Here is a 27,664-nt window from a genome sequence, read left to right on the forward strand (position 1 = left end):
AGGGCGGGGAGGGGAAGGGAGGATGGGGAAGGGGGAGGGAGGATGGGGAAGGGGGAGGGAGGGGAAGGGGGAGGGAGGGGAAGGGGGAGGGAGGGAGGGGAAAAAAAGAAGGGGAAAAAACACACAAAAATGATAATCTTCCCAATTGGTAAGTGCAGAGTCCATGGATGGTGCAAGATCAAATATGCCTGTAGAAAGACAAAAATGTACCTTCTATTAAGGAAGCATTTTAAATTCGGTTGCTCATTAAGACCCATACCGTTGCTGGTATTTAAAGCATGTATCCAGAATGCTTCACGTCTCAATAAGAAAGTCTCCCTATCTGGAGTGCCTTGTCTAGGTGCTACTGTCTCAATACCCATGATGCATAAAGAGGCAACATTATGATTGTGTTCCACACAGTGTTGCACAAGAATAGAGGGATCCGTACCTTTTCGAATTACACTTTTATGTTCAATGAACCTTGTTTTTAACATTCTTATGGTCTTAGCCACATAAAGAAGACCACATGGACACTTTATTACGTACACTACATATTCAGATCTACATGTGATTCTATTTTTGATTTTTATGATCCTCCCGCTTTGGGGGTGACTGAATTGACTACCGGTAGTCAGACTGTTACAGACCGAGCAGCTCATGCATCTAAAGTTACCCGGTCTGCCACCCTCCAGAAAATGAGGAGTTCTGTAGTTACCCTCATTATCTGCATGTATCAGGCTATCCGCCAGATTTCTCCCTCTTTTGAATGCCACCATTGGTGGTACACAGCAACTTTCAGATAATATATCATCATTTTGCAGAATATGCCAGTGTTTAAGAATGGTAGATTTAATAAAACCACCAGCTTGACTGTATATAGTGGTAAATACAAGCCCGTCCTCCTTCTTATTTTTGGTAGCACTTACCTCTTTATCCAGTGCCCGGTCTAACACAGCAGGAGGATATACGCAGGAAGATATCCCCTAGCAAGGAATCTACCACGTAGTTCTCCAATAGCTGGTTCAATATGATCCTTCCTGCTCGTGATTTTGCAGACCTGGACTTTCTGTGAAAAAGGTAATGCATCAATAAGAGAAGGAGGATGATGGCTATCTGCCCTTAAAATTGCATTTCTGTCTGTATCCTTTCTAAAAAGATCAGTATGTAACTCCCCATTAGTCTGTGTAATGAGGACATCTAAAAAAGAGAGTTGCTGTGTACTCCATGTATTAGTGAGGAGGACCGGTGAATGGAGACCATTAAGATACTAAAAAAAAGATAACAGCTGATCCTCCGTACCTGTCCATATGAAAAACATCATCAATATATCTGTAATAGCTTTTAATATGCACTAAAAAGTCTGATTTGTAGATGTACTGCTCTTCGAAATGTGTCATGTATATGTTGGCGTAAGCAGGGGCCATATTACTGCCCATTGCTGTCCCCTTAATCTGCAGGAAGAAATCACTCTCAAATCTAAAATAATTTTTATAGAGAGTGAAATGTAAAATGAGCATAATGTATTCAATTGGAACAGTATCACTATAATGGCGAATGAGGGTGGCCGTGATTATCTCAAGACCTTCAACATGGGGGATTATTGTATAAAGGCTAGACACATCTAAACTAACCAGAATATGATTAGTCCCATCACCAGGTGAGTTTTTAAATTTGTCAAGGAAATCAAACGTGTCTTTGATGTATGAGTTGGCTGTCTGTGCTATAGGTTGTAGAAATGTGTCTACAAATTTTGCAAGGGGTTGATTTAATGAATTAATAGCAGCTATAATAGGCCGCCCCGGGGTATTGTTTAAATTCTTGTGTATTTTCGGCAAGGTATAGAAAATAGGGCATTTAGGATGCAACATAGTTAGAAACTCAGATTCAGGCTCTGTTATCCACCGGTTATTAACCCCCATTTGGATAATTTCCTTAATTTCTCTCGCATAGTTAAAGGTAGGGTCCCTATCCAATTTAATGTAGCAGTTAATGTCACTCAGTTGTCTGATGGTTTCAGCCTTATAATCTGAGTAATTCTGCACTACTAGGGCACCCCCCTTGTCCGCACGCTTAATAATAATCTCATTATTATTAGTCAACATTTTTAATGCTTCCTTTTCCTGAACAGACATATTGTATGTAGCCCTATGTTTGTTTTTTTTGGACCTTGCAAACTCCCCCTTAACCAGTCGTATATATGTGCTGACTGATTGATTTTTAAATGGCGGGACAAAAGTGGATTTGAGCTTGCACATTTTGGTACCTTGATAAGAAGCCGAATTATCTGTCCCTTGCTGGTCAGTGGCCAAATTAACTGTCCCTTGTTGTTCATAGGAGGATTACCTGTCCCTGGTTGGATATTGGAATGCACCGATTCTGTAGACATGTTAGAAAAAATGATTTAAGGTTTAATACACGTTCAAATTTAAATAGGTCAACCTCCAAATCAAAATCATTAAACAATGTAGTAGGTACATATGAGGGCCCCCTAGCTAAGACAGACATTTCACATTGATTAAGAGTGTAATCAGACAGATTAACAACCAAGGTGTCCATACTCATTTCTGCTCCGTTGTACGTAGGGGATAGGGTGATCTTCCCTTTCCCCTGGCCCCCGCGTCTAATTTTCCTTTTCCTTTCTCCTTGTCCTTGGATTGGCCTAAAAAAGGGGCCGGACTTTGGCCTCTCTGACGTTCTGTTGAGGAATGGGCTTCAGAGTCACTGGTGTGGACATCTTGGACTTCCTGGGGTGCTCTCCCTCTTTGGTTCTTGCGTTGTTTGGGGTCTTGCTTCAGCCACGGGTATACTCTTCCATCTTTATAGTCATTAACAACTTTTTTGAATTTCAACTTCTTAAAGTGAATAAGATCACTTTTAATTTTTTTCCAGCTTGGTCTTAAGACTATCCAATGATTGTACAACGTCCGTACCAGGGCTAGACTGTTCAATGAGGATTTCCACTTTGAGTATATCCTTCCTTGTGTGGCTAAGTTGTTCTCCCACCTCCTCAATAACCAAAACATTCAAGTCCAAAGAGGCCCTATTAAAGCTGCAGTTCAGTCTTTTTTTTTTTTTTTTTTACTTCAATAGTTTCATGTGTGCAATCTCTAATTACCTAAAGAACTGTATAGCTGCAGGTCAATTCGTTCTCCATGTATTGATAGGCAAAATTTGGTGACATAATTAGTGAAGGGATCTGTTTTTCTTCTGCTTCTGTCTCTCAGTGGAAGCTCATGAATATTCATGAGCACTCCTGCATTGACATGTGCTAGAGGGAGGGCAGGGCTGACAAAGGGGTGTGCCAGGGCTTGTGACAGGACATGAAGGGGCAGTGCCTTAGCAAATGGCTGTTAAAATAGAATAGAAGAAAATTGGTCTTTCAAAGTTGTTTTTTTAAAAACAGAAAATGCTAAAAGTATTTTTTCTTACTACAGAACTGATTTATTAAAAAAAACACACATGCAGGATATTGACTGAACTGCAGCTTTAAAGCATTGTCCTGCATACAGATCAGAGGCGAAGAATGGATATGGATACCCGATGTGAAGCTGGAAAAAAGACCGAGAACAATACCGAAAAGACCGTTTCGAGTGATGAAATAGCCGTCACTGTGTAACTCTTCCAATTACCTGCAACTTCATGCAAAGAAATAGCAACGCTTGTTTTTAACGTGTTAGCGCCAAGGGGGAATTCAACTGCTGAGAGGTTAAGGGAGTTACTCACCAAACTCAGCGACGCTTCTGTGTCTCTGTGATAACTCCCCCAGGACATGCCTGGAAACCAGAGGTAACTCAATGTATTTTTGATAAATAGAAACTTGACCTCGGAGACTGTGAGACCCCTCTCCTTCCCCCCCTTCCCTTGGCTTCCCAAACCCCACCATAACCAATACACAAATAACCACAAACACGAGGTCTGGCGGCCGCTGCTTTTTAGTAAAACTTCAATTAACCTAATTAGTGCCAACCCCCTGCCAGAGTGCTCGCTCATTGGGTAAAGGCCAAAGGTACCCGATCCAATGGCCCGTAACTCCCCCCTAGCCGGGCCCCGCCTGTCTGGCGAGAATGGGCCCAGGAACGCACGTGTAAATGAGCCGCGCCCACTCGCCACTCCCAGCCACCTTTTATTTTATTTCTGTTATTCATTTTCATTGTGTATTTATTCTTTTTTTTCTTTTAAACACGTACAACCAACATATTTACCAGTATTCACAATAAAGGGCAGGGTGGGCGGGACTCCCATGGCAGGGCGTAGACTGACCCCGTGCCTCTGTCTAATTCTAACCTCCCTGGCCCTTCCCCCGGCTGTGTCACGTCACTGCCAGAGGGGGGGGGGAAGCCGGGGGGGACGTAGTCCACACTCACAGGTAAGGGAGAGCCTAGTCCCTCTGGTCATAGCGCCCGGTCACTGAGGGCTCAAGGCTACTTTTCTGGGTTATTTTGAAACGAGCTACACTGGGGAATATTTAGGGGTCTCCCCAAACAAAGAGAGAACATTTAGGGGTCTCTCCAGACACAGAGAACCCCACACACTCAGATCTGAGGTTTGTGCCCCTATTAGGCCTGGGCCTATTAGTAAGTTCAAGCTCGCTGAGGTGGGCTGAGCCGCGCTGAGCAGATGCACAAACCCCCTGCATCTGTCATCAGCGCGGCTATAGTTTCCCCCTCCGCATGCGTGCTCATGCGTGCAGAGGCTCAGAAACTTTGCCGAGACAGGCAAGTTTCAAATTTGCCGCTCGGGGAAGCGAAGAAGCGGTCACGTGACCGCTCCCATCCAATGGGAGCGGGGACTACCCCCGCTTCCCGCTCCGCCTCCTGACACGCCTCCGCTCTGCCTCTGCTCGGCCTCCACCCCACCCCCAGAGCGCGCTCACTGCCTCGCCTGCAAGGACAGAAAAAAAGCACAATTTTCAGCAGGCGAGGCAGAGCAGGAGCGCGGCTCAGCGTGGCTGAACCCTCTATGTCCCAGGCCTTACGTGGGGGGGGGGGGAGAGAAATACATAGAAACAAAAATAAGGAGGGACAGAGATAAATAAAAGAGGTAAGATTAAAGGGGGAAAGAGAGACTGACAGGAGAGGTAAAGGAAATGCAGAGAGTAGGGAGACTTCTCACCCAAGGTGATGAAACAGCTGTGACACATGGACACCTTCTCTGGGAAACCTTCCCCTACCCATGTGACATTACACCTCCACCGTAGGGGGTCCTGCGTCTGGGGTGGGTGTGTGTAAAGGATCCTGGGGAGGGACGTATAACGGAGTTCTGGGGAGGGGTATATAATGGGTACTGGGCCTGGTGAGGTGGGTATAACGGGTACTGGGCCTGGTGAGGTGGGTATAACGGGTACTGGGCCTGGGGAGGGGCGTATAACAGGGTACTGGGCCTGGGGAGGGGTGTATAACAGGGTACTGGGCCTGGGGAGGGGTATATAACAGGGTACTGGGCCTGGGGAGAGGTGTATAACAGGGTACTGGGCCTGGGGAGGGGTGTATAACAGGGTACTGGGCCTGGTGAGGTGGGTATAACAGGGTACTGGGCCTGGAGAGGGGTGTATAACAGGGTACTGGGCCTTGGGAGGGGTGTATAACAGGGTATTGGGCCTGGGGAGGGGTGTATAACTGGGTACTGGGCCTGGGGAGGTGGGTACAACGGGTATTTGCCCTGTGGAGGGCGGTATAACGTGGTATTGGGGAGGGGGTATACACTGGCGACACACTTTATTCGAGCTCGGCTAGTCCCGCGAATTCGGGTATACTCGGGTGTATTCAGGTTTCTGATCGTTTTCTGCCAGAGTGTATTGCGTTCTTTTCCGGCAGGGATTTAAGCTTTTTATTCCGGCTTGCTGAAATACTGCAATGCCGTGAAAATACACATGGTGGCGCTTGCGAGCTGTTCTCTGTGAAGCCGTCCCCTATAATGAATTGTAATGCAGTATATACTGTATACTGTATATATATATATACAGTATAAGGTAAGGGAAGGTTCCCTATAAACAGTGCTACAGCAGAATGGGGTACAATGGCAATTGTTGCTCAAAAATATAAATAAACAAGTTAGGACAAGGTCTAAATGAGTAATTGAGAGTATTGGACCCAGTGCATCATAAAGCAGGAAGTGGTATAAAAGAGTGATCTGTCTTTAATGAGGGTACATTTGTAATGCTAGAAAAGCACCTCACTAGACTAGAAAAAACTCTCTTACCTGCGGCACTGTTACTGGTCAGCAACTCCCCATGAGTCCATAAATGGGGAGAATCAAAACTCTTCTTTGAAACCTTGATCCATTTTTTGCGTGCATCACGCTGGGTGAGTAAACATAGTGAAGATTATCCAAGGATGGCAGCGGAGCACAGCTGAAGGATGGGGTCAACACCAGCAATGAAGGGGTTAAAAATACTTCTTTAATGAAACATGGTGCAAAACGGGGGGAGATAGCAACAACTCTAACGCGTTTCAGGCTATGCAGCCCTTTTTCAAAGAGTGAAATCGCGTCTCCACTACCCGCAGTTATGAAGGGGAAACCCCGCCCACCTTTCCCAGAGATGCCGTGCGGTTTTCGCGCGGATGCTAGCCAGCTCTCTCATTGGTCAGAGTGAGTCTCCAACCAGGGGCTGATTCGGAGAGGCGTCTCTGGTGGCTGTGAGTATCGCGCGATTTTCGCGCGAGTACCAGCTGGCGTTCTGGTTGGTCAGAATTAGTTTCCAATCAGAATACTGATTTGGAGAAGCGTCTCTGGTAGTCAGGGTTACCCGTTCAGCCGCGGGAGTGGGAAAAACAATAAAGGGTATAACATACAGTGATAAGTGAAAACAAACATATAATATATTAAAAAATCAATGAATACGCAATTGGTTTCCTCGTATGGATAGACTCAGGATATGGAATAGCATACGGCTTATTAATGATACACAGTGTATAGTTTAATCAGAGGAATATAATTAGATCAAGCCCCTAATTTGTTTCTAATCGATATATAGGGCAAAGGATTATTCATAATAACATTATAATGATGAGCAGTTTATTCCTATTCTGTGTAGAATAATGAATATATATTGAATCCATAGGGAATTGAATTCACAAGTGCAAAAGAAAGAAAGAAATAGATGGGGAGAAGAATAGGAAGGGGAGAAGGAAGGGGGGGAGAGGGGTGGGGGGGAGGGGGAAGGGGGGGGTGGGGGAGGGGGGGGGGGAAAGGTGGGGGGCGGGAGGGAAGAACAAGGGGAAAAGGGAATAAAAAACATAATATACATAAAAAAAACAAATCATTATAATAGATATAAACCTTATGGGTATATAAAGCATAACCCATAAACAAATCAAGTGAGAAAGTGTTTCAATTCCCAGTCCTGGTTCATGCCCCTGGGTGCCATTGTCCCAAGGGCATAAATCCAGAACATCTCTCTACGGTTGAGCAAAGCTTCTCTATTGCCTCCCCTGACATGAGTCTGAATGTGCTCAAGGGCACTGTATGTAAAAGATCTTAATGTTCCTACAGGGCAGTGATTGAAGTGGCGTGCGACCGGGTATCTGTCATCACGTTTCTTTATACTCCTGATGTGTTCATTAATTCGAACTTTTAGCGGTCTTATTGTACGGCCCACATAATTACTCCCACAGGGACAGTTAAGTAAATATATTACAAAGTTGGTGTTACATGTAAGAAATTTCTCAATACGATAAATCTGATTAGTATGTATATTTTTAATGGATTTACGTTCTTTAGCGTATCTGCATGTGTTACAGTTCCCACACTTGAAAAATCCCCTTGGGGTTGTCGGGGTGGGTTTCTTGGTAGAACAGAACAAACTCGGTGATATATGGTTCCCAATAGTTTTAGCCTTTTTGAAGACTATTTTGGGGTTAGATTTAACTAAACTCTCTAGATCTCTATCTAGTTTCAGAATAGACCAATGTTTTTGTAGGATGCACCTAATCTGTTCTGCCTGTTTTGAGTAAGTGGTTATGAAGAGTGGTACTTGGGGGGTTGTGTCTCCCTTAGTGTTAATTTCTCCTCTTTTCTTTCTAGTGTTTTTTCTATTCTTATTTAGGAGCTCTGCTCTATCCATTTTGAATGCGTTCTCAAACGCGATCTTTAGGTCCTTCTCTCCATAGCCCCGACTCAGAAATCTTTTTTTGAGTTCCTCAGCCTGAAGGAGGAAAGATTGTTCCGTGGAGCAAATCCTCCTTAGTCTGAGAAACTGTCCCTTTGGAATACCCCGAATAAGGGATCTCGGGTGAGCACTGTTGGACCTGAGCAGCGAATTCCTAGAATTTGTTTTTCTAAACACATTGGTCTGTATATTTAGATCAGTGTCTATGTAGAGGTGTAAATCAAGATAGTCGATATTAGTTTCATGATAAGTATGTGAAAATTTCAAATTATAAGTATTTGCCTCTAGATATTCAAAAAAGGAGTGTAGAGTGTCCATATCACCGTTCCAAATTAATATTAAGTCATCTATAAATCTACGGTAAAACATAATATTGTGCCTGAAAGGATTTTTATCACCAAAAATGTGAGTGTTCTCCCAAAAACCCATAAATAAATTCGCGTACGAAGGTGCAAATGACGTGCCCATTGCTGTGCCTTGTGACTGTAAATAATATTGTTTGTCAAACATAAAATAATTATGTTGTAACAAAAACATAAGTGAATCTAATAAAAAAAGTGCTCTGTGCTAGGTTAAGGTTAGAGTGATTAAGGAAGTGACTTATAGCTTTAGTGCCCAAAGTGTGATCAATTATGGTGTATAGTGAAGTCACATCCAGTGTGACCCACATGAAAGTGTTAGACCATTTTATATTCTGAATATCTAGAAGCAAATCTGAAGAATCCCTCAGGTAAGAAGGGAGTTCTTTTACAAATGTCTGCAAAAAATAATCAACGTACCTAGATAAACCATCTCCCAAAGATCCAATACTGGAAATAATAGGTCTGCCAGGAGGGCTAACCAAAGATTTATGGATCTTTGGGAGATGGTGAAAAATAGGCACGTTGGGAAATGGGTTATATAAATAGGCGACTTCTTGTTTTGTGAGAACACCTAATACGCTGCCCAGGTCCAACAGGTCACGAATTTCCACCAAAAAGGCTTGTGTGGGATCTTTATCCAACTTGCAATATGATTTAACATCACTAAGCTGTCTTAAGGCTTCTAAATGGTAAGCCTCTGAGTGCATCACGACCACTGCACCCCCTTTGTCCGCACTCTTTATAACTATATTTGATCTTTTCTTGAGTGTGGCAAGATGTAAATGTTCCTCTTTTGTCATATTATTAAAGGGGGGTGTGGTAAATGAGTAACCCTTGGCCATAAGTTGTAGGTCTTTCTCAACCAATGAAAAGGCACATGGCCGTGCACACATGGTACTAGAGCCAATCAGAGCGTGGGAACTTTATCCCTACTCTGATTGGCTCTGGTATACCATGTGTCAGGGGCTTGGGGGAGAAAGGATGTGACGTCAATAAGGATAAAGTTCCCACGCTCTGATTGGCTACCGTACCACGTGACAGGTTTTCATTGACGTCACATCCTTTCTCCCCCAAGCCCCTGACACATGGTATACCAGAGCCAATCAGAGTAGGGATAAAGTTCCCACGCTCTGATTGGCTCTAGTACCATGTGTGCACGGCCATGTGCCTTTTCATGACGTCATCTTAAAGGCAATTGAAGCAAAGCCATTCTGATTGGCTGTGCTTTCATTCCCTTTAAGTGACGTCATCATTTTTTTTTTTTATCGGCCAAAACACATGGTTTTCACGGTCCAATCAGGACCGTGGAAACCATGACGCAAAATGTGACGTCATAGGCCTTTAAAAGCCTATGTCGTCTCATTTTGCAGCCAGATGCCGCGGAGGAAGGACCCCCGGAGAAGAAAAAAGACAAGGGCGTGGCCGATGATGGAAAGAAGACCACGCCCTGCCCTGCCCCGCCCGGAAGGAGATAGAAGAAAGAAGAATACAGATGAAGATGGATTACAAGTAGAAGACCCGTGGATTGATTTGGATTTTTTTTTGTGGTATATCATTTCTTGCCACTGTATGTATGTATGTACAATATATATGTCTAGAGAGATATACTGTACAGTATACATTCAGGGTAAGAAATGATGATGTTTTAAAAGCTGGATTAGATGTGTTTTTAATTATTTTGTGAGTTTAAAGTATTTTAAAATTAGATAGATGTATTCCTTGGTATTGTATTGTGTGTTTGAGGAAGGTCAGGGATAGATAGCCTTGGTTGTAAAGGTTGTATTTTTGTCGGTACTTATATTTTTTCAAAGGCTTAATTGTTCTGCTCTAGGCGTGAATCTGTTAATGGTCTCATTGTTCGTGATTGAGTGTGAAATGTTTAGGGATGTAAATAATGATTGCTAACTGATTTTTGTTTACGTTTGATTAATTTGCAGAATGTACAGTATACTGTATGGTGCATAGATTTTATGCATATTGGAATGTGAGTTTTTTCATTGGTTTGTGATCATATACAGTATATTGTGAGATCAGTTAGGATTTTTAAAGGAAATTGATTTTAATGTAGTGTCTGTATGGAGAAGTGTTTGGTTGTAGGGCAGTATGCTTTTGATAACCCTTCTACATTTATTTGTACTGTATATTGGTTTATCATGGGTGTGTATATAACGTGTGTATATATATATATATATATATATATATACTGTATATCTCTCTCTCTCTCTTTCTCTCTGTCTCTCTGTATATATATATACAGTATATATATATAGTTGCATGATGAAGCCACAGTACAAATTCATGGGTGAAGGGTGGGTATCGTGCCTGTGTGGCTTAACCCCTTAATTACCTTTGCGGTTATTATCCGATAAGGTGTTTAAGGGGTTAATTGATATCTGAATGTAATTGCAATGTATTGGCTTGGTTTTGGCTATGTTTTGTGTGGGCAAGAGAAGGAAGGCGCTGGCGTCGGACACTTCGTATTGATGAGGTCAGTAGTACTTTATTTATTTGTATATGCTAGTTAATGTTTTTAATAATGGGCAATTAATCTATTATCCATATCTGGATAATAGTTATTTTGCACATTATTGTACTGTAGGTGTTGGGGGGGAGGGTGTATGTATTGAATGTATAGGCCAGGTTTATTTTTTTTACATTCAGGGTTACTTCCGTGGTTTTGCGTGGGACCTCTGGAGACCACCCGCGGGGAATCCTCGGGTATCCTAAAGGGTAGTAGGCTGGTGGTTCCACGGGTGACACATGCGGGGATGATGATGTGTGGTCCCACTTCTGTGGGGGCACCGCGGACCCGTAGTCTGCGGGCATGACGATGTGTGGTCCCACTTCTGTGGGGGCACCTCCGACCCGTAGGTGCGGGGATGATGATGTGTGGTCCCACTTCTGTGGGGGCACCGCGGACCCGTAGTGAGCACCCGTGAGTTCCCCAGACCCCCATGGGAACCACCCGAGGCCCCGCAGACACCTGTGGGTTTGACCCGGGGCTCCCAGACATCCTTGGACCTACCGTGGGGACCCAATTGTGTTCCACGGTGACCCAAGGAGACCACCTGGGCGCCATGGTGCTGGCAGGATCCACCAGCAGGCCTCCAGAACCTGTGGAATGCTGCTGGTAAACTGTAGGTCTGTCCAGGTGCCCTGCCAGCCCACCGGGTACTAGCGTGGGGCTGCGTTATGGACCCTGAATGTAAAAGAATAAATCTTGTATTTATGGGGGGGGCACAGGGGGTGGGTAATGTATTTAATAAATAGAATGCTGTTTATTGTGGGGCTGTGCATTGTTTTGATTGCGGGGACTGGGGGGTGGGGGGGGTTTCCCCAACGGTATGTGGGTAGGCCTCCCTTGTGGGTATTTAGTGGGTGAGGGTTGAGGGTGGTTAGGCCTCACGGGGTGGGGGGTTAGAGTGGGAGGGTATGTACAGTAGGCGTCCCGAGTGGTGGGTGAGGGTGGGTTAACCCCTTCATGACTGTAGCGGTTAATAACCGCTATGGTGATTAAGGGGTTAGGGGACATTACTTTGAAAGTGTTAATTTTTTTCTCTGTTTTACTGTACAGCAGCGGAGGTTGCCATGGGTAGTGGGTAGTGTATTGAATGTATTTATTGGTTATTATGCCTTAACCCCTTCATTACCTTAGCGGCTATACGCTATGCTAATGAAGCCTCATTTCTGAACTTTTAATAATATTGTGCAGGAGCAGGGGGTCCCCTGAGATTAGATTTCTGTCTCAGGGAACCCCCTGCTCACTGTACAATATTATTAAAAATACAGAAATGCTGCTTCTTTACCATAGCGCATAGCCGCTAAGCTAAAGAATGATTCTTTAATGATGTGTGTGTTTTATTCACAGTGTAGATGTGCAGGGGGTCTCCAGAGCAGAAGCGCACAGGTTTCAGGTCTGGGGACCCCGTGCCCCCCGAGATACAGGCCCCTTTAGGGGGTGCCGGTATCCCTCTGCTCTGCTTGGTTTAACAGGCCGCGGTCACGTGATCGTTGCTTTTAACGCAGAGGGATACCGGCACCCCCTAAAGGGGCCTGTATCTCGGGGGGCAGGAGGTCCCCCGACCTGAAACCAGTGCGGTTCAGCTCCCGAGACCCCCTGCACATCTACACTATAAATAAAAATGTATTTCAAATGTATTTATTTATTTATTGCGGGGATGCTGTGTGTGATTATTTTTTATTGTGTCTAGCGGGGGTGGGTGACGGGGTTTGGTTTATAAATGTGAGTTTATAAATAAAATAAAGAATATTATTTCTAGGGGCCTTAGAACAGAAGTTCCCACGCCAATTGCGCGCTCATTGCTCTTTTGTTACAATGTTGCTGGTCTTGCGGGTTTGCAGTCTGGCAGCAAAAAGCAGTTTGTAGTACTTTATGTGAGATAAATTAAGCAGTTCTTTTATTGCTGAAGTCGCCACCAAAAACTTTTATTTTCAAATACAGTACAAAAACCGTGCAACACACAACAACATACAGTATCCTTTGTTTAAGTACAGCAGGTACTATAGGGTAAAACATGTACTGTACAGTACAGCACAACATTACAGTATGGTCTCACTGAAAGTCCTCCCCATTTTCCATCAAGGGCGGATTCCATGCATGGCGCAAAACGCCATTAATGCAGTCTCTAACGCCTCTCATTACAGGATCTGTAACAGGGTAATAGCGCTGCATTTCTTCCACAATCTTTTTCCTTAAATTAGAAGGAAGGGCCTTTTTATGGCGATTCCCATCGTAATTTACTTTGAACACCCACTCGCAGTACAATGTGTAGGGAACATGGTGTTTAAATATGATCAAGGCATACTTGTGTGGTATACCAGCACTCCTCACCCTATACTTCTCCCTCAGCGCCGGTGTCAGATCGCACAGCGAGATGTCGGGCTCTGTTTGTATGCGAGCGGGTGTAGGAGGTCTTTTGGGAGCGGGTGTACTTGAGGCGACGGGCAATGGTAGGGTGTCTGGGAGGAAGCTTTCCTCCGGTAGTGGTCGCCGGGTTGTCTCCTGGCGTGGTCTTGACGGGGTTGTCATGTCCTCCTCAATAGCATACTATACTGCATATTCTGGTGGAGGGGGTGTGCTTGGTGATGGAAGGGGTTCGAAGGTACCATGCATCACATCCATGTCACCCCCCTGCTCCAGCGTCGGGGAAACAGGGGCATTAACACCGAGCAAATAATGTATGCCCGCTATGTCAGCCTCTATCTTGTCCATCCGTTGATCCATCCGTTGCTCCATATGTAGCATCCGTTGATCCAGCCGTTGCTCCATTTGTAGCATCCGTTGCTCCATATGTAGCACCGACTCCAGAAGCAGATCTAGCTTTGCCAGCACACTAGAATTCCCGGGGAGATCCACACTTAGCCCATTCAGGATCCGGTCTAACGAGCTGCTTGTGCATGGCATCTGGAGATCTGGGGGGATGGGTGCAACGGAGGATGAGATGGGTGTTCTCTGGAGAGAAGCGGCATCGATGGAGAGTGGAGGAGGTGACCTGGGGATGCCCGGTACAGGAGGAGCTGCAGCGTCGTCGAAGAGGGATGGAGAAGGTGACCGCTGGATTTCCGGGAGAGAAGCAGAGTCGTCCAAGAGCAAAGGAGACAGTGACCCGTGGATTTCAGAGGCAGCAGCATCTTCAGATGGAACCGGAGAAGATGGGGGTGGAGAAGCCGGGCTGAAGATTTCCGGGACAGCTACAGCAGAGTCGTCGAAGTTTATGGGAGCAAGTGGTCTGCGGATTCGGTGAGTTGGCTGCCATTCGTCTTGCGTACCGAGCACAGTACCGTATTTCTTCTTCACATAATAAGGCTGACGTGTTTTAAAAGCCTTAGCCTTTGGGGTCAGCAGAAGGTTTTCTTTGTTGGCCTTAGCCTGTCGCTTTGCCTTTGGCTTGGAAACGGTAACTGCCTTTCTTTTTTTCAGTGTGGCAGGCACAGCAGAGGTGAGATGGTTCTTTCGTCCATAGAACCGGGGATGCTCCATGTAAGCGGGAGGCACAATGCAGTATCTGGACAATGGCTCAGATAAAGATCAGCAAGTGGTGGGCTATGCAACGTGTACAAACTTTTATGCATGGCGGCCAGGTACAGGTGTTGAAAGTGGGTGGTCTTTAATGTGAGTCATTAACATATAAATACACCATCCATTTTGTGGATTCACTGCACATTGAATACACATCGACTAAACATCGAATATACATTCTTGTGTTTGTATTTCTTTCTACTCGCAGCAATGCCTGTTAAGAAGATTTCAAAGGATCTCAGCATGAGAATGAAGGAGATGTACACGAGCGGAAAACGAATTGCAGATATCCAGCGCTGGTTAACTGCTTCTGGCCTCGTTGTGCATCAAGCACCGTGTGCCATCATGCACAAGGAAAAAACAGAGACCGCAAAAAGGCACCAAGGGTAACAAATGCGTAAGTATACTGTATTTATAAAACTTAACCAAAAAAAATATAGAAAACTGTAGTGTACATCTACAGTATACCGTATTTATATAGTATATTTATATTACAACAGTATATAGTGTATGTGTGGTCAATTTATATTTTTTGTGCAGCAGTATACACTTTTGGTATATTGCAATTCATCTTACAACGGAATATACAGTATATGATGTGTATTTATTATGATATAACAACAGTATACCGTATTTATATAGTATATTTATATTACAACAGTATATAGTGTATGTGTGGTCAATTTATATTTTTTGTGCAGCAGTATACACTTTTGGTATATTGCAATTCATCTTACAACGGAATATACAGTATATGATGTGTATTTATTATGATATAACAACAGTATACCGTATTTATATAGTATATTTATATTACAACAGTATATAGTGTATGTGTGGTCAATTTATATTTTTTGTGCAGCAGTATACACTTTTGGTATAATGCAATTCATCTTACAACGGAATATACAGCATATGATGTGTATTTATTATGATATAACAACAGTATACCGTATTTATATAGTATATTTATATTACAACAGTATATAGTGTATGTGTGATCAATTTATATTTTTTGTGCAGCAGTATACACTTTTGGTATATTGCAATTCATCTTACAACGGAATATACAGTATATGATGTGTATTTATTATGATATAACAACAGTATATTTATATAGTATATTTATATTACAACAGTACTGTATACTGTATATTTTGTCTATTTATATTTATAGTACAGCAGTATACATTTTTTGTATATTTATATTTACTGTATATTACAACATTACATGTACAGTATACAGTATACATTTTATATTGCTGCATATTAATAACACAATATAATTTCTTTGCATTGTAGGGAGACTACTCTTCTGGTGGACAGAATAAGTGAGGAGAATGATGAGAGGAGCGCATTAAGGGTTAAAAACACTCTGCAGGAAAACCACAATCTGACTGTATCCGAGAGCAGCATAAAGAAGATGAGACGCAGAATTGGATGGAAATATGGACGTGTGAGGTTAGTACTGGACAGTACAGGAGGTACTGTAAAGTAAAAGTGTTGTTTTGCAAACTGTACTGCGCTGTGACGCTAACATTTTTTATTCATTGTCATTACAGAGCGTACCCCATGATACGGGACGCAAACAAAATCAAAAGAGTGCTCCAGGCCCAGGCATGGATCGACAGCGGTGAGACTTTCCAGGATTGCATCTTCACTGATGAGTCTACTGTGTCGCTGGAGAGATTTGCAAGATTTGCGTTCCACAAAAAAGGCCGCATAACTTTGAAGCCGCGGCCAAAACACCCTGTGAAGCTGCATGTGTGGGGTGCCATCTCTAGGCGTGGACCGGGATGCATTGTCGTCTTTGAAGGTACAATTTCTCAAATATAATGCCGCCTAATGCACTGTACTTGACTAGTGTTGCCTTACCGTATGCACTGTACTGTACTATTGAGCACTTTTCTTTTCTTGCTATAGGAATCATGAATAAAGATTTCTTCCAAGACAACATTGTGCCCGTGATAGTGCGATACATCACACAAGACTTTCCCAATGGTCATCGCTTTTACCAGGACAATGATCCCAAGCACACCGCGTCGACGGCGCATATCCTTGAGCGCGGCATCAACTGGGTGAAGACGCCAGCGGAGTAAGTGCAGTAGACCGTGTCCCATTTATGTTCCCCATTGTTTTTACTGTGTACTGTATCTCTTAAACTAATTGTCCTTTCTTTCCAATCACAGATCGCCAGACTTCAATCCGATCGAAATGGTCTGGCATCAGCTGAAGGACCACATCCGTAAAGTGGCGAAACCCTCCAAGAATGACGAGTTGTATAAAGCCATAATGAGTTTTTGGAACGATGTACTCACCGTGGAACGATGCAATAAATATATAGACCATATTGCCACTGTGTTGCCCATTGTCATCGCGCGCAATGGGCAAGCATCAGGAAAGTAGTACAGTGCTGTAGTATTGCACAGTAAGTACAGTATGATACAGGTAAGTATGGCACAGATTTTTTCTTTACCAATAGTCAGAGTATACAGTAGTTCCAGTATACAGTACAGTAGACTAGTTTGACAGTACTACAGTAACTGCCTACTAACTGCTCCATTTTTTTCTTTCCGGAGAAAGCTGCACCAGCCACCTACTGTACAGTAGTTCTACCATAATACAGTACGCACATACAGTACAGTACAGTAACTGAACAAAGTTTTTGTTTTCTTGTCGTTCCAGGAAAAAGGGTGCCCAAAGGGGAGGGGGGGCCTTGTGTTCCATCAAATCTGCTTGTGCAGTCAAATGTACAGTATATAAACAGCAGTAATGATGTACACAAAACCTCTCCTCTCTCAATGAACTACTGTACCGCAGACACAATGAGGATACTGTTACAGTATGAAGGGAAAAAGAACAGGATGGGTTATTTAACATTACAGTATACTGTGCAATATTTATACTGTATATTTATATATACTGTATTTTTATTCTAAAGGTATTCGAGAATGTACTGTACTGTATGAGGACCTGGTGACTTTCAACCCTCTCAGACTCACAGAACGGATTATTTCACATTACTGTATATTTATCCTGTATATTTTCAGTAATTTAGAAGCAGTGGCTGTTCTGAACAGAACAGTTACTGTAAGCAAACGGATGCACATCAGATTTACATTTCAAATTCGAGAGGGGATTTTTCCAAAGCAGGCAGGCCTCCCTCTAAGGAAGGTGGATGGTGGGATGATACAGTACTCTGGCTGGCCTCCTGCTGAATCTTGTTATCGTAGCCAGCCCAGGGCCAGATTAACAAAACAATGGCTTGGATTGGATTAGCCAGACGATTGATGCTTGGCCAGGGAGGGATTAAAAACTCTAAGGGAGGGGGTGGGTGGTGTAGCTGTAGGATTGTACTGTGTCAGTATTTCCAACGGCAGGTCACCCTAATAATTGCATGAATAAACCCCCAAAGACAAGACCCAAATATAGTACAGTATACTGTATACTGCATATACAGTACAGAGCTGTGTACTGTATTATAAATAAATAATCATACAGTACTGTACAGTATGTATTATTGTGTGTTGATGTTTTGAATTGCTGTTAACTTGAAATGTTTCACCATTGTATTGTACTGTATTTGTAAATAAAAGTTTTTTGTGGCGACTTCAGCAATAAAAGAACTGGTTAATTTATCTCACATAAAGTACGTGAATACGACCGCAATCACCATTGTACAGTAAATGGGTGCATAGGATGGAACGACAGGTGCTAAAGGGGTATAAATATGATACTGTATTTATCAGTGTTGATCAAAGAGAGTTGATCAGAAGGATTCCCCTTATATACAGCACTCTATTGTCATCCATACAGTACTGTATACTGTAGTAAAGGGTAGACAACAAATGGTCTTGCAGTATACTGTATTACTAAAAATCTGTCAGGTTGACCAGAATCACTGCGGATATCGGAAAATAATACAATTTTATTAATTCTACGTAGAATTAATAAAATTGTATTATTTTTCGATATCCGCAGTGATTCTGGTCAACCTGACAGATTTTTAGTAATACAGTATACTGCAAGACCATTTGTTGTCTACCCTTTACTATACTGTACTGTATGAATGACAATAGAGTGCTGTACAGTATATAAGGGGAATCCTTCTGATCAACTCTCTTTGATCAACACTGATAAATACAGTAATTTATCTCACACTCAGTACTACAATACAAACTGCTTTTTGCTTGCAATAAACAAACAAACAGGGAAGCGCTATATGAGTTAGGATCAGGCCCAGCAGCCACTTTATGTTGAAAACCACATATGAAATGAGCATAAAATTGCATGAATAATTACACAAAAATATATAAAATAAATAGCACAAGTCTCTGACAGAGAGAAATTGTCCAGGTGGTGTGGATACAGGTTAATGCCCCTGTCTGATAGGACAGACTCGGGCAAGAATGGCCTGTGAGAGGTGAATATCCAGAATGGTAGCTGGGATGGAAAGCGCTACCAACTGTGCAGGTATTGAAGTGTGTAGAAATGGGAAGGTGCCGTAGGCATCAAATGTGGAAAGCGCTCACCCAGACTTCATACACTTCGCGCTTTTTGCTTGCAGACTGCAAAGCCGCAAGACCAGCAACATTGTAAAAAAAGAGCAAAAAAAGAGCAATGAGCGCGAAATTGGCGTGGGAACTTCTGTTCTAGGGCCCCTAGAAATAATATTCTTTATTTTATTTATAAACTCACATTTATAAACCCCGTCACCCACCCCCGCTACACACAATAAAGCGGGCACTTACAGTACAGTATACAGTATATTTATTTCTCTTCATGTATTTATTTAGATTTATTTATTAATTGTGGAGCTGCTGTGCGTGAGGGGCCATGGCCAGGATGGGGGGGGGGTAACGGTACAGTATGTGGGTAGGGGGTGAGGGTGGTTAGACCTCACAGTACATTATGCACATTGGGTCCCCCCCCCCCCCCTCCCCACATTTACAGTACATACACTGCACGACATCAATGCAGGGAGGGTTTACCAATGCAGGGAGGGTTTACCAATGCAGGTAAGGCTTTAGGCCTTTATATCTCTCTCCCTTCATTGTAATCTGTTTAACAGAAACATTAGGGGGGAAGGGGCTTTAGGCCTTTATATCTCTCTCCCTTCATTGTAATCTGTTTAACAGAAACATTAGGGGGAAGGGGCTTTAGGCCTTTATATCTCTCTCCCTTCATTGTAATCTGTTTAACACAAACATTAGGGGGGAAGGGGCTTTAGGCCTTTATATCTCTCTCCCTTCATTGTAATCTGTTTAACACAAACATTAGGGGGGAAGGGGCTTTAGGCCTTTATATCTCTCTCCCTTCAGTGTAATCTGTTTAACAGAAACATTAGGGGGGAGGGGGCTTTCAACAATGCTGTGTACTGTATAATGTATAAGGTTTTTTACAATTAGATAGATGTAATCCTTGGTATTGTAAGGGTTACTGTAGCTTTGGTTTTAAATTGTGTTTTCTGGTTGGTACTTACACAGTATATATTGATTTTGGTTTACTTGATTGGTTAAAATACTGTAGTTGACTTGTTTGGAAGTGTTTGTATTTACTGGTAGAGTAGCTTGCAATTATATTGTTAACATTCATTTGCAGAATGTACAGTATATGGTGCATAGATTTAATGCTATGCATCATTTACAGTATACAATGTAAATGCAATGTACTGTGTGGATTGGAATGTTATGTTTTATATTGTAAAATCAGTTAGGATTATTAAATGGATTATTATTATTATTGTCTGTACTGTATAGAGATGCGTTATTTGTAGGACAGTATGATTTTGATAACCATTCTACATGTACTGTATTTGTATATTGGTTCATCATCTGTGTGTATATACTGTATACTGTATACTATACAGTATATACATATATATATATATATATATATATATACAGTATATATATACTGTACACAGTATATACTGTATATGTACTGTATAGGGATTGTTATTATATATACTGTATAATGTATATATATATCCAGTATATATACAGTATATACTGTACAGTATACTGTATATTTATTTCTTTTCATGTATTTATTTATTTATTTAGATTTATTTATTAATTGTGGGGCTGCTGTGCGTGATTTTTTTTTATTGGGGGTGAGGGGGGTGTTTGGCCCTTGGTGTGAGTTTAGGACTTGCAGCAGCAGCACAATTAATAAATAAATGTAAATAAATAAATGACAATAAATACATTTAAAATACATTTTTATTGATAGTGTAGATGTGCAGGGGGTCTCCGGAGCTGAAGCACACAGGTTTCAGGTCTGGGGACCCCGTGCCCCCCGAGATACAGGCCCCTTTAGGGGGTGCCGGTATCCCTCTGCTCTGCTTGGTTTACAGGCCGCGATCACGTGATCGGGGCCTTTAACGCAGAGCACTCAGCACTCAGAAACACAGGCCAGGCAGATTTAACACACACACACAATAGGGGGAGGTTTTTTTACATAGATTGCAGGGAAGCTTAACGCACACACAATAGGGGGATAGGGGGAGGGGGATTTATATAGATTAGAGAGAAGGCAGGGCGTTTTAAAAGCGAGAATAGGGGGAGGGGGTTTTACATAGATTAGAGAGAAGGCAGGGAGTTTTAACACAGACGTGAAAAATATGTATTGAATGTATTAATTGTTTATTATGCCTTAACCCCTTCATTGCCTTAGCGGCTATCCGCTATGGTAATGACGCAGCATTTCTGTATTTTTAATAATATTGAGCAGGAGCAGGGGGAGTCCCTGAGCATTAATTTCTGGCTCAGGGAACCCCCTGCTCACTGTACAATATTATTAAAATACAGAAATGATGCTTCTTTACCATAGCGCATAGCCGCTAAGGTAAAGAACGAGTGTTTATTTATACTGTATATTGTATGTGTTTTATTGATAGTGTACATGTGCAGAGGGTCTCCAGAGCAGAAGCGCACAGGTTTCAGGTCTGGGGACCCCGTGCCCCCCGAGATACAGGCCCCTTTAGGGGGTGCCGGTATCCCTCTGCTCTGCTTGGTTTACAGGCCGCGGTCACGTGATCGGACCTTTAAACCAAGCAGAGGGATACCGGCACCCCCTAAAGGGGCCTGTATCTCGGGGGGCACGGGGTCCCCAGACCTAAAACCAACGCGGTTCAGCTCCGGAGACCCCCTGCACATCTACACTATCAATAAAAATGTATTTGAAATGTATTTATTGTCATTTATTTATTTATTTATTTTTTGGCGGCTGCTGTGTGTGTGTATTTTTTTATTGTGGGTAGCGGGAGGGTGGGTGAATGGGGTATTAGCCCCAACGATGGTTGGGGAGGGCTTGCGGGGGGGGGGGGGTAGCGGGAGGGCTTAACCCCTTCATGACCGTAGCGATATTAACTGCTATGATCGTGAAGGGGTTAAGTGCACCCGCAACCCCCCCCCCTCCCGCAAGTCCTAAACTCACACCAAGGGCCAAATACCCCCCTCACCCATCCCCACTACACACAATAAAGCGGGCACGGTGGGTTAACCCCTTCATTGCCTTAGCGGCTATCCGCTATGGTAATGACGCAGCATTTTCCGTATTTTTAATAATATTGATCAGGAGCAGGGGGGGTCATCTGGCCCAGGGAACCCCCTGCTCACTGTACAATATTATTAAATCTCTCTCTCTGCTGCAAACACATCTCGCCCCCAGTATGTGCAGTAATTTACTGAACATGTACTGTAGAATAAATGCATAGTTTATTTATTCGGGTTTATTACACAGTATACTGTTCGGCAGGAAAACATCAGCATACTGTACAGCACAATATTACTGTATCCATCGAAATCCCCACATTAGCCGTTTTCTTTTCTGAGGAAAAACAAAATGAAAAGTTTTAATGTACAGTAATGGTCAGCCCCCTAAAGAAGTACCCAGCCTGCCCCACCAAAATAATACGGCAACAATACAGTACTCACCATACTGTATTACTGAATTTCCCATTCAGCTTGCGCCTTCGCCGGGCCACTGCCAGTCCAGCTTTCATCATCACCCACGTCGATAGTTAGCAGCGGGACTAGCCCACCTGTAGTCAGCGGGAAATCGCTTAGGTACATGCAAGCTTCATCAAAACTGGCCGCGAAATCCGACTCAGGGTTGCCACTGACGGCGGGGCCATCATGATAAGCTGGTGCTGGTGCTGGTTCTGGCGCATTGCTTGGCAGGGACTGTCGCTTTACCCTTTGCCTTTTGCCGCCTCCATGATCATAGATACGGGAAAAACCCTGTGACACACACCAATACCCTCCAACAAATTGGGGCTCAATACGGTGAAAACAGGGGTCACTACATAACCTTTTCCTTATTGCCCGCTTCCACAAATGAGGAGTTGGCAAAAATCTGTAAAAGTCATAGTTTTCGATAAAATACTGATAAATTTGAACAACTGTTGCCATCTAATCCTCTGTTGCATTAATAGCGGCCCATATCAAATAAGCATAACTTCTGTCAGGTTTTTGGAACACGGGCTGCATTTGAACACTCATGTCTCAGGAGAATAGTGTAAGCGAAAATGGTCTTTGTCTTTATTTAATACAGTATGTAAAGCCTAAATTGATACATTTTTTGCAAAGTCTTGTTTCAGTCTCAAGGACAAGTTACACAATAGCATACTGTACTGGGATAAAGTATCTTTTTTTAAACGAAACAACTTGCAAAGCCCACACATTACTTAAGTCATGAGTTTATGCCATCTGGTGGACAATCGAAACATTGCAGCCTAGTAAATCATTCTCATTATCATTTAACAGATCAGGCCCCCGTCAGCCAGGCATGAACCGTGGCTGGGAAGGCAAACGCAACGAAGCATGCAAGAGGTGAGCAGCGGCGGATTCCAGGTATCTGCCAGGTACAAACCGGGCATTTGCTCGAATAAAGTGTGTCGGTGCAGTAGGTGGCACAGGAGCTCTTGCGATACAGAGTATCACTGTCCCTGGTTACAAACACTTCATGTCTCCTGCAGGTCAGGACACGCACGAAGGTGGAGCCCTTCGTGCCACCAGACGACGAGGCGGGCTACGAGGCGGACGATGAGGCATACGACAAAGCGGGCGTCAAGTGGTGCGAAGAGGTGGGCTACAAGGCGGCCGATGAGGCAGACGACGAAGCGGATGTCAAGTCTGGCGACGAGGTGGGCCATGGCGAAGGAGAATACGAGAGGTGTGGACGGATCTGCTGCTTCACCTTTTTTAGGCGGAGAAGAAGCCAGGAGCAGGTAGCAGAGGAGCCAGGGCGTAGATACAGGGGTATTCTAGGGGCCCTGAAAAGTTGGTTTGACCGCAGGAGAGGCAGATAAGATCAGGAAGGCTGCGGGAGGGGCAGGTACTAGAAGGAGATAGGGATATTGGGCGTGAGAGGGTGAGAGAGAACAAGGAGCAGGGCCGGAGCGCGGGTTTCATGCGCCCGAGGCGAAACTTAAAATTTGTGCCTCAGTTGTATAAAAAATAATAAGATAAATAAAATAATAAAATAAACAGTGGCGTAGCTATCGGGGCTGCAGGGGGTGCGACCGAACCCCAGCGCGACGCAAAATAAAAATAAAAGGGCGCCAAAATACTGGATAAAAAAAAGAATAATAATTTTCAAAAAAAAAAAAGATAAATAAATTAGAAATAATAAGAGGAAAAAATAATAATGATTATTAATGCGCCCCTAGGACCTCTGCGCGCTAGGCGACCGCCTAATGGCCGGCCGGCCCTGCGAGGTATGCGGGAGGAAAAGGGGTGAATGGGATAGATATGCAGGGGGATGGGGGAGCAGGTGAGTTATACACAGGGGCACAAGGGCCCCATCACCCGCATCTCTATATACTGAGTGTGCCCCTGTGTATAACAACGCTGATCTGTGCTGCTCCATCTGATCTCACTGCGCAGTGATCCAGGGACCATCCGATCGTCATTTAATGGGGTCAGGAAGGATTTTTTTCCCCCCATTGCACAGCAGGGGTTATGTTTCGCCTTCCTCTGGATCACAGCAACAAACTGCACTTTGTACATGAATTATCAGTGAGATCTTTATACACCCTGCATTGGTCTTCACCCCTTTGCTGCCGGAGGGGCCTGCAATGCATTGCTCTGCGTGTTACTATATCGCTCTGCAATGTGCTGCAGGCCCCTCCCAGCAAAGAGATTCATTATTTCAATAAAATACTCTCTTTAATCAAACCTATGTGTAGTGTCTTTTCTATCCGTTGTATCTATTGCTAACAGCTCAGTGATTCTTCCCCAGGACGCTGCACTAGTGTCACGCTGCCAAGCCCAGGTGTGAGGGAGATTTATAGGGTCACATATACACTTCTGCCAAAACACGAGTGCAAACAGGAAGCCCCTCTGATCTCATATATTTTATTACACAAAACGGTATCTAAAAAGGTAAAAATAACATACATGGGATTCTGCTACAAATATCTCTCTAATTACAAACCAATTAGCAAATCATTCAGATTAGTCGAGCGAAAAGAAAGGGTTAAGTATCTCATGTACAGTATATGCAGTGTAGGCTGTTCTGCAGCATTACATGCAGGGGACAACGTTTAGGGGATATAAGTAATGCTGATCTCAGAGCTGACCGGCTGACCTGCTCTACCGGCTGACCGGCTGACCTGCTCTTCTGGCTGACCTGCTGACCTGCTCTACTGGCTGACCGGCTGACCTGCTTCTCTTCTTTCAGCTAAATGACCTGAATTGTGGCCCCTGTATCTCCCAATTAAACGTTTTATTGGCATATTCTTGTTTGACTCGTTCTATACAGACATTTTCTATATATTCATTGTGGGATTTGATAACATCTGTAAGATCTCTCAGAATATCACATTCTGTACGTTTGTGTTGAAGATTTTTCCATTCTCAATTTACTTAATATTAGTTTTTGGCATCAATTATTTATATCGAGTCCAAAATACCTTTATACAGAATGCTGTTCCATTTAGCCCACAAATGCTGCTTCATTAAAGCCCATGGGTGGCACTTTATGCATTCTCAAACTTTTAGGCAACATCCCTAATTTCCAAAAGTGGGATTAAATCTGTCCATATTTAAATGGTTAATTTTCTTACTCAGACTCCTAAATCCCTCCCCAAATATATCCGTTTCACATAAAAGTGTGTGCGCTTCTCCTTCCGCCTAACTGGCACGTCGTCCTTACGGGCGCCACTCCTTGCAACTCCACGCTGCCCTCCAGTGGCAAAAGAAATAAGATACATTTACTATACTCGTCTGGCAGCTGCTCCCGTATAAGGTGGGTAACTCTGTATTAGGGGTCTTGGTAGACTATATTTTATACTTATGTCGGATAGATGAGGAATTAATATTCCTAACGGGTTATTGTGAGAGGCCTTAGATCTTATCCTATATGCACGCAGCCCTCGCCTCTCTGACCTTGAACACATACTTCAATCTGATTTTTGAGACTTGAAACTGGATTTCCCAAAACAAACTGATTTTAAACACTGACAAGACGGTAACAATGGTATTTGGGACCAGAGCTAAATTGCTAAAGCTGCCAATGACAGAGCTTCAGATAAAAACCAGCTCTAAAACCATCCTAGCCCCTGTTACGGGAGACGGAGGGAGGGAGGGGGAGACAAACATATGGAGGGAGGGAGGGAGGCAGAGGGAGACAGACAGACCGAGGGAAGCGGAGGGAGACAGACAGAGGGAGACAGACAGACAGACGGAGGGAGGGAGACAGTGAGGGAGAGAGAAAGTGAGGGAGAGAGGGAGGGAGGGAGACATGGAGACAGAGTGAGGGAGACAGAGGGAGGAAGACAGAGGGAGGGAGGGAGACAGAGGGAGGGAGACAGACGGAGGGAGGGAGACAGACGGAGGGAGATGGAGGGAGGGAGACGGAGGGAGGGAGACGGAGGGAGGGAGGGAGACGGGGGGAGGGAGACGGAGGAGGGAGACAGAGGGTACACTGGTACACACACGCGCACACACTGGTACACACACACACACACACACAGGTACTCACACACACACTGGTACACACACACACTGGTACACACACACACACTGATACACACACACACACTGATACACACACACATTGATACACACACACACTGATATACACACACACACACTGACACACACACATTGATACACACACACTGATATACACACACACACACACACACTGATACACACACAGATATACACACACACACACAGATATACACACACACAGATATACACACACACACAGATACACACACACACAGATACACACACACAGATACACACACCCACACACATACACACTGACACACACACACACACTGATACACATACACACACATACACACACACACACACACAGATACACACACACACACTCACACACACACACACACACACACACACACACACACACACACACACACACACACACACACACACACACACACACACACAGACACAGATACACACACACAGTGGAGTACAAGCAGAGGCAGCCACGAGCAGGCGGCTCCCCGCCTCCCCCTGCACCCACCCCCGCGTCCATCTCCCGCACCAAGGGGGGAGGGGGGTGGATGGGAGCGCCGGGACGCCCCCCTCCCCCAGCAGGCAGCCTATCACCCCGGGCAGCCACCACTGCCCGCTCCCGCGCCCATCTCCCGCACCAAGGGGACCGGGGGGGGGGGGGGAAGGGAGCACCAGGACAGGAGGCAAACGTTGAGGCAAAGGCACAAAAACCCACCTGCTATCACCCCAGGCGGGCAGAGGGGGGGGAGACACCGCGCAGAGGAGCCATGAGCGGGCAGAGACACACACACCACGTGTGCTCTGCAGAAGGAAGCGTAAGTCCCGCCCCCGGCACCCTCTGACTTGCAGCCAATCCCCTGCGGCCCGGCCGGCATTCTAAGTCCCGCCCCCCGGCAACCATTCATTCAACATAGAAAAAAAAACTTACCTGCCCTCGCATGGCATCCTCCTCACCGCCGCCACCACAAATCCTTAGAAGAGCTGCACGGTCGTGCCCGAAGAGCCGCGGTTTGACAACCCCTGTTATAAGCTAAAGCAGTAAAATTCAGGGCATTATTGAAAACCCTGCTTTCTGATTGGTTAAAATTCCGGGCATTATCCAATCAGTAATGCCCGGAAATTTAGCAGTTTGCAAAGTGCAGTTTTCAATCTGTTTATTTCTAGCCAA

General features: G+C 44.1%; 1 long non-coding RNA gene across 1 annotated transcript; it reads right to left on the reverse strand.

Moving 5' to 3' along the window:
• Positions 1–7: 7 nt before the first annotated feature.
• LOC142467664 (uncharacterized) lies at positions 8–27,511 on the reverse strand. The gene is made up of 4 exons (XR_012788461.1): positions 27,425–27,511; positions 2,246–2,358; positions 909–1,048; positions 8–188 (listed from the first exon to the last, which is right to left on the reverse strand). It is a non-coding gene; the product is annotated as an uncharacterized LOC142467664 (long non-coding RNA).
• Between the last annotated feature and the right edge of the window lie 153 nt (positions 27,512–27,664).

The sequence above is a fragment of the Ascaphus truei genome, chromosome 16, assembly GCF_040206685.1.
Source record: "Ascaphus truei isolate aAscTru1 chromosome 16, aAscTru1.hap1, whole genome shotgun sequence".
In the NCBI taxonomy this organism is placed as follows: Eukaryota; Metazoa; Chordata; class Amphibia; order Anura; family Ascaphidae; genus Ascaphus; species Ascaphus truei.